This window comes from Symphalangus syndactylus, chromosome 17 (genome assembly GCF_028878055.3).
Source record: "Symphalangus syndactylus isolate Jambi chromosome 17, NHGRI_mSymSyn1-v2.1_pri, whole genome shotgun sequence".
NCBI classification, from domain to species: Eukaryota; Metazoa; Chordata; class Mammalia; order Primates; family Hylobatidae; genus Symphalangus; species Symphalangus syndactylus.
Window position 1 is genome coordinate 47,468,804 of NC_072439.2, and position 9,197 is coordinate 47,478,000.

The window sequence follows — 9,197 nt, forward strand, 5'->3', positions numbered from 1 at the left end:
CACAGACTGATAAGGTCATATTTGAGCTAATAGAATTGAGGGAATGAGTTCTGTAGTTATCTAGAGGAAGAGAATTCCTAGAAAAGAAATCAAAGAAAGCCTTTTGAGCCATTCTAAGGCTTTGGTTTTTATTCAGAGTGAGATGGGACACCATTTTGGGGTTCTGAACAGAGTGATGGCCCAGATGCCGAGTGCTTTAAGAAAGACGGAGTGCTAACTCATTTTATGAGGCCAGCATCATCCTGATACCAAAGCTTGGCAGACATACAACAAAAAAAGAGAATTTTAGACCAATATCCCTGATGAACATCGATGCAAAAATCCTCAATAAAATACTGGCAAAACTGAATCCAGCAGCACATCAAAAAGCTTACCCACCACGATCAAGTTGGCTTCATCACTGGGATGCAAGGCTGGTTCAACATATGCAAATCAATAAACGTAATCCATCATATAAACAGAACCAAAGACAAAAATCACATGATTATCTCAATAGATGCAGAAAAGGCCTTTGACAAAATTCAACAGCCCTTCATGCCAAAAACTCTCAAGAAACTAGGTATTGATGGGACGTATCTCAAAATAGTAAGAGCTATTTATGACATACCAACAGCCAATATCATACTGAATGGGCAAAAACTGGAAGCATTCCCTTTGAAAAATGGCACAAGACAGGGATGCCCTCTCTCACCCCTCCTATTCAACATAGTGTTGGAAGTTCTGGCCAGGGCAATTAAGCAGGAGAAAGAAATAAAGGGTATTCAGTTAGGAAAAGAGGAAGTCAAATTGTCCCTGTTTGCAGATTACATGATTGTATATTTAGAAAACCCCATCATCTAAGCCCAAAATCTCCTTAAGCTGATAAGCAACTTCAGCAAAGTCTCAGGATACAAAATCAATGTGCAAAAATCACAAGCATTCCTATACACCAATAACAGACAAACAGAACCAAATCATGAGTGAACTCCCATTCACAATTGCTACAAAGAGAATAAAATACCTTAGGAATCCAACTTAACAAGGGATGTGAAGGACCTCTTCAAGGAGAACTACAAACCACTGCTCAACGAAATAAAAGAGGACACAAACAAATGGAAGAACATTCCATGCTCATGGATAGGAAGAATCAATATCGTGAAAATGGCCATACTGCCCAAGGTAATTTATAGATTCAATGCCATCCCCATCAAGCTACCAATGACTTTCTTCACAGAACTGGAAAAAAATTCTTTAAAGTTCATATGGAACCAAAAAAGAGCCCGCATTGCCAAGACAATCCTAAGCCAAAAGAACAAAACTGGAGGCATCATGCTACCTGACTTCAAACTATGCTACAAGGCTGCAGGAACCAAAACAGCATGGTACTGGTACCAAAACAGAGATATGGACCAGTGGAACAGAATAGAGCCCTCGGAAATAATACCACACATCTACAACCATCTGATCTTTGACAAACCTGACAAAAACAAGAAATGGGGAAAGGATTTCCTATTTAATAAATGGTGCTGGGAATACTGGCTAGCCATATGTAGAAAGCTGAAACTGGATCCCTTCCTTACAGCTTATACAAAAATTAATTCAAGATGGATTAAAGACTTAAATGTTATTAGACCTAAAACCATAAAAACCCTAGAAGAAAACCTAGGCAATACCATTCAGGACATAGGCATGGGCAAGGACTTCATGTCTAAAACACCAAAAGCAATGGCAACAAAAGCCAAAATTGATAAATGGGATCTAATTAAGCTAAAGAGCTTCTGCACTGCAAAAGAAACTACCATCAGAGTGAATAGGCAGCCTACAGAATGGGAGAAAATTTTTGCAATCTACTCATCTGACAAAGGGCTCATATCCAGAATCTACAAAGAACTTAAATTTACAAAAAAACCCAACCCCATCAAAAAGTGGGTGAAGCATATGAACAGACACTTCTCAAAAGAAGACATTTATGCAGCCAACAGACACGTGAAAAAATGCTCATCATCACTGGCCATCAGAGAAATGCAAATCAAAACCACAATGAGATACCATCTCACAGCAGTTAGAATGGTGATAATTAAAAAGTCAGGAAACAACAGGTGCTGGAGAGGATGTGGCGAAATAGGAACACTTTTACACTGTTGGTGGGAGTGTAAACTAGTTCAACCATTCTGGAAGACAGTGTGGTGATTCCTCATGGATCTAGAACTAGAAATACCATTTGACCCAGCGATGCCATTTCTGGGTATGTACCCAAAGGATTATAAATCATGCTGCTATAAGGACACATGCACACATATGTTTATTGCAGCACTATTCACAATAGCAAAGACTTGGAACCAACCCAAGTGTCCATCAATGATATGGACACATATCATGTGTCACATATACACCATGGAATACTATGCAGCCATAAAAAAGGATGAGTTCATGTCCTTTGTAGGGACATGGATGAAGCTGGAAACCATCATTCTCAGCAAACTATCGCATGGACAGAAAACCAAATACCGCATATTCTTACTCACAGGTGGGAACTGAACAATGAGAACACTTGGACACAGGATGGGGAACATCACATACCTGGGCATGTCGTGAGGTGGGGGGAGAGGGGAGGGATAGCATTAGGAGAAATACCTAATGTAAATGACAAGTTAATGGGTGCAGCACACCAACATGGCACATATATACATATGTAACAGACCTGTACGTTGTGCACATGTACCCTACAACTTTAATAAAAAATAAGTAAATAGAAAGAAAATGCAGCCAGCCGTGAGCATACCATTGCTCTCCAGCCTGGGCAACAGAGCAAGACCCTCTTTCCAATTTTTTTTGTTTTAAAAGGAAGAAAGTTTAAAAAAAGCCAGAGTGATCTAGTATGCCAGGTACTGCTGACAAGGTGAGGGAGAGGAGGCCTGAGAACTGACTATTGAATGTAGCAACAGGGAGGTCATTGATGACTTCGACCAGAACTATTTTGATGAAGTAATGAGGATGAAAGGTATTTGGAATGGATTCCAGAAGGAATGGGAGTAGTTGGACTGGAGGCAGAGTAGAGACTACACTTTAGAGGAGTTTTACTCTAAAAGGGAAGAGAAATAGGGTGGTATCTGGAGGAGGATGTGGAGCCAGGAGAGTTTTAAAGAACCTTTTAAGTGGAAGAAATTATGACAGCACATTTGTATTCTGGGAATGATCCAGTAGAGAATAACAACTTGATGATAAAAGAGCAGGTGGACAATTGCTGGAGCAATGTCTTTAAGTAGGTAAGAAGGATGGGCGCCAGTGCACAAGGGGCGGGATGGGTCCTAGCTAGGAGCCTGAGCTATTCAACCATGGCTACAGGAGGAGACACGCTGGGTGTTTGGACACAGAGACATATACATGGGTTGGAGCATAGGTGTCCACTCTGGCTCTTCAGGCCTCTTCCTGGCAGTTAGTACATTTGACAGATGAAAATGTGGTCCGTGGTTCTGCCATGTGCACCAGTGTGCTGCATGAAAGGCCAGCCCTCTCACTCTCCCTGCATGGGCACACACAGACATGGGCTCTTTCCAGGCCTGTCTTCTTGTCCTCACCACTTTCTTTTGGTAACATAGCATTGCATTTATGTCCATTCTGCAGTTTAAAAAACGAGCTGAGACCAGCTTAGCCATTAACATAAGGTCACACACTGATAAATGTTAGATCAGAGAAATGAATAGACATTTTGACTGTTTCTGGGTTCTTTCACATCATTATCAGGTTAGGACAAGGAAACAGGGAAGTTTTTCTTCTGAAGAGTCTGAGATTTGATGTCCAGGTGCACAGGGTTGCCTTTTACCAGATGGAGAGGAGCTCCAGGTGTGTACAATGTGTAGATGGCCTTTGCCCCATTTGCTGAGAAGGGGCTTGGAGCATTGGGGAGCCTTCTCTCCTCATAGCCTTTGAGGGACCACACTCTGAAAACATTTTCCTGTCTGCTCATCTTCCTCCATCTTTAAGTCAGCACTCCACTTTTCCCTTTTGCTTATTATATTTGGGGAGAAGCAGGGTTTATGTGCACATTCAGTTGCCCCAATCAGAGACTTTTTGAACCTGGAAAAAGCCATTGTAGGACTTCTGGGCTAATCCTCTCCATATCTACTCCACCTTCTTCATTTGCCTATGTTGGCATCTCAGGCACTATCTACTATCTACTTCTAGTACTTTCTACACTCAAAACAGGAAAACAAACACACATGTGTAGGAGTGTACACACACACACACACACACACACACACACGCGCGCGCGCCTAGCTGCTTTGTTTCCTTTTGGAAGGAGCTGTAAGAGAAAAACTGCGAGGGTTTGGCCTGAAAACAACTCTCCCTGCTGTTCCCAGGGCTGTCGTTGCAATGATTATTTGGGCCGCTGGAGGCAGGGCTTTGGCATGCATCTGGCAGTCACTGTAAAATGCATTCCCCTCAAAATCTGCTACTTTATATTAGGCGAGCTGTACACTCCAAGTAGTAGGTGTTTTCTGTTACACATACATAGTGTATTAAGTCTCTGTAGATGATGGTCATGTTATCGCTAACCAGTCTGAACTCTTAATTATAATGAGGCATTATTAAAAAGGTTCAGAGGTATAGATGGATGAAAATCGTGTTTCACATATTGAAATAGGAATCACTTAACCAAATAATATATTTAGATGAATCTTAAACTTGCCTTAAAAACAGAAGTTGAGGTTAAAAAGAATTTAGAAAAAGTAAAGTTTTAGAGTGAGAATGTGTATATAAAATATTTTCAAAGCCATAATATGGATGCTTTTATGGCTCAGAAGCATGCCTACTAGAACACATCTCGGAATGAGAGATGTTTAATTCTGTCACCTCCCAGAAAGTTTCTCACTTGAATTTGCTTCCCTTTGCAACCTCTTGTCCTGAAGGCCCCCTTCCTACCTGGAAATGCTGAGGCATGGGTGTGATAAGAATCAATCATTTTGACGAGAATGAGATGATGACTTTATTAACATTTCCATATATGCTGATTGTGTGTGTGGTGGGGTGGGGGCTGGGGTGGAGGCTTAAGGCAAAAGCTAGAATTAGTCATATGAATTATGGGCTTGTTTGGAGACTGGGCTGCTCCTGTTCCCAATCAGTGCCAGTAAATCCTTCAGACATATTCAACACCACTACTCTGTTTCTATCCCACTCATATAAAATTCCATGCCAAGGTACAAACCACAATCCTCCCTTTCTTGGTTTTTCATGCAAAAACTATTTTAGAATAAATTTAAATGTCAAACCTTGAAGAACTTTGAATAGTGGAGGCTTCAGCTCATTTAGTTCACAGCATAGCTAAAAAATTTCAAAAAACTTAGGATGAAAGTACTAACATTTTAGAGGCCTATATTTTTCACTGAATTTCAGTTCCAGAGGAATACAAAATTGCTATGTTGGAAGAATAGGATAAAAGAAGAAGTACTGAGAAAAGCATAAATGTCAACAGCAACACTTTCATGCTCAGGAGAAGCCCAGAGGCCCCATGTGTGAATAACATTGCAATGGCTGCTCTATGCAGTATGTAAATAAACACAGTCCCCACACCGTTTAAAATATTCAACACTGACCTAAACAGGCCTAGACATAAAATGCCAGTCCAGACAGATGTTTGTGAATATACACACATAACACATTTCAGGAAGAACTTGGTGCCTTTTTCCAAATATTTTATTATGTACACATTTCAGATTAGAAGCACTTTCAGTGTTCATAGTCTGAGCAATGGAAAACATTTTTAATCAGTCCTAGACAGCAGGAAAACTTCCTGCAGGAGTTCTACAAGGTTTATTCTTCATTTAACAGATGTTTATTTATAGTAGAAGGCGGGAAGCTATATGGTATGTCTCTAGCTTCAAAGAGCTTAAAATGTGGTAGAGACCTTTAGGGGAGTTTGGTCATCAGGGAATTAAAGATAACTTTCATACAGCTATGTGAGAAAAGTATAAGATCATAAAGAACAAAGAGGAGGCTACAGTTATGATTCCAAAATGACAAACTAAAAACGCCCAGGCAAGAACCAAGAACCAACAATACCATGCATTAATTATTCCAGTGTCTCCTATGTTACAGAATGTGTTCCAATGAACTTTGAGAATCTAATGAAAGTTATGGGCCCAGAATGTGCATATATCCTCAGACATTTGCACAAAATGTCAGGGATTTTATGTCCTTGACAATGTCTGAGTCCATAGGCTTTGTATTTTAAATCCTTTATAGTTACACTTACCATAGTTAATGTGTTATAACTATTTATACTCCTGTCTCCTCCACTAAAGTACAAGCACTTATAGCACAGGAGTACATTATGTTGTATATTTTATCCACACCCCTTTCTGTTTTGCATTGTGCCTGATGCATAGAAGGCAGTAAAAATGCTGACCACCCACTTGCCTACCTACCTCAGTGTTCAGGTGTTAGGTTAATGTAGCGTCTTCCAAATATCAGTCATTTGAGTAACACCCTCACAATTTTTGCAGTAGTTGCTTACCACCTGTATTATTTTACAAGATAATGGTTTTTGGTGATAGACAGCATTAAATACTACCAAATTTCAAAGTTGAGCATGTTATTTTCATTCCATTTCCTTTTAGCTTAACTCACACCAAGGAGGCAGTCCTAATTTAGTTCTGGTGTATCTTTAATATCTCTGACATTTGGGGATCTTCCTTTGGAAGGAACACAGAGACTTTTGTAGGCAGGAGTATCTGGCTAGAAGTAAATAACATTACTTTGTTTCTTCTTTCATTGTGGTTAGTTTTATGGAAAGTGATAGTAATTTTCTATTTATGGAAGTGAGAAAAAAATTTTTTAACACTGACTTAAGTTTAAAAAAAAGTTTTAAAGAAAAGCATCACATCAGCTATCTATTGCTCTGTGGACTACTTCCAAAACATACTGGTTTAAAAAACAATGACTTATTTGGATTCTATGGGTTGGCTGGGCTCTGCTAGGCAATTCTTCTCTCCATGAGGTCTGCTGGGGTCATTCCTGTGGCTTGAGAGTTTGGTTGAGGCTGGAAGGACCAAAATAGCTTTATTCATTGCTGTGTTCTGAATGTTGGTGTCCTCTCAAAATTCGAATGTTGGAACTGAAGACTCAATGTGAGAGGTGAGACCTTTAGAAGGCTCTGCCCTCATGAATGGAATTAGTGCCCTTATAGGAGAGGCTTGAGGGAGCCTGTTTGCCCCTTCTGCCATGTGAACATGCAGCAGGAAGGCTCCATTTATGAAGCAGAGCAAGCCCTCACCAGACACTAAATCTGCTGGTGCCATGATCTTGAGCTTCCCTGCCTTCAGAATGTGAACAATAGATTTCTGTTGTTTATAAATTACTCAGTCTAAAGTATTTTGTTCCAGGAGCCTGAATGGACTAAGACACATGTCTGGCAGTGTAGCTGGGGTGGCCAGAATGGCTGCAGGTGGTCAAGCCTGTCCCTGTTTAGTGGCTGCAGGTGGTCAAGCCTGTCCCTGTTTAGTGGTGTCTCATCACTTCCCGTGATGAGAGACCACATGGAGTTTTTAACATCATGGCTGGATCCAAAGACAATAAAAAAGAAAAGTACAAAGTCTCTTATGGCCCAGACCTAGAAGTCACAGTGCATTACTCTGGCTACATTTTATTGATCAAATCAAGTGACAAGACAAGTCCGGATTCAAGGTGAAGAGAAATAGACTCCACACCTTTTTGGGGGTTTAATGACACATATGTTCAGAAATGGGAATAATCTTTGATAAAGATTTTACAAACAATCTACACAAATGGTTAAGTAAATAGGACAGGTTGTAGCAGATATGGCAAAAATTGTGGTGATATTCAAATGACCATTTGGAAGATGCTGTCTTCACCTAACATCTAAATATTGCAGTACACAGTAAGTTGATGATTTTTATACCTTGTGCTAAGCATTATACACAAAGGAGTTTTATGAAAAAGATAACGTGATAAAAACTTGTCCTAGAACTTTTTACATTCTAGTGAAGAGGACAGACATATAAATAAATATAACACAATTACCATGATGCATGTTACAGTAAAGGGTTTGAAATATAGAGTGCTGTCATTTTATGTAAAAGTCTGAGTGCAAATGGATTTTCTTGGGCCCATGATTTGTAGCAGATCTCAAAAAAGTGTGAAACCCTAAAAGGACCTAAAAACACTGAAGAGACACGACGATGTGAAGCACAGAGATCAAAGCTACTAACAGTAGTGGTAAGGAAAAGGTTTCACAGAAGTGGTAACATTTAAAGGTAGGAAAGTGGGAGATTGAGGAGGAAGAATTGGCATGAGTTGGACGCCAGTTAGATGTGGGGAGGTGAGATGGATGTAGAGGGAGAGGAAGAATTAGGAATGTGGAGGAATTGAAGAAAGGGAAAGGGGAACAATTAATTAAAGGATAACAAATTTTTAGCTGGGGAAAATGGTAAATGGTAGAAAATATAGGAGGAAGAATGGGTTTTCTAAGTACAGCTTTCCAGAATTCAGTTTTGTCCAAGTTGTGATTGAGATGCCCGTGTGATAAACCAATAGACAATTGGGCATGCAGGTCTGGAACGTGCCTATCTTGTGCCAGGCACCTTTATAGGAATTGCATATAGAGCCGTGAATATCCTAAAGATATTCACATTCCAGTGAATGTGAATACAAAATACAAATGTTATCAGAATTCTTAGATTCTAATGTGGTTGGCAGGGAGTGGGGGGCACGGCATGGAGACAATTAGTGTGGAAAAAAGTCAATATAAATTTCACCCAATGTTAAATACTAAGAATAAAGTAAATTTAATTAATGGGATAGAGAGGGTTGGGGAAGCTACTTTATCTAGAGTAGTATGGGAATTGAAGGCAGCTTTTTGAACTACAACTTAAAGCTGGGAAAGAGGCTGAGCCTCTTTAGCTCGATAAGGTAGGACAATTGTACCAGCAAGAGAGTAACCTTTGTGATTTAAGCTGGTGTCCCTCAGAGACCACATCGTTGTGAGGAACCCTTCCCCCAGCACCTCTACCCACAGACATCTTAATCTTCCCCATCTCACAACAGAACTATGTGGAGCAGATAATGAGTATAAATAAAAATCCATTCATGTGTCCAGGACACCGGAGGAGTGGAAACTTCAGGGAGAGAGGAACTGTGAGAGATAAGAAGAGAATGTAAGGAAGAAAATGGCAGGGGGAAGTCATTCACTGACCACTGAT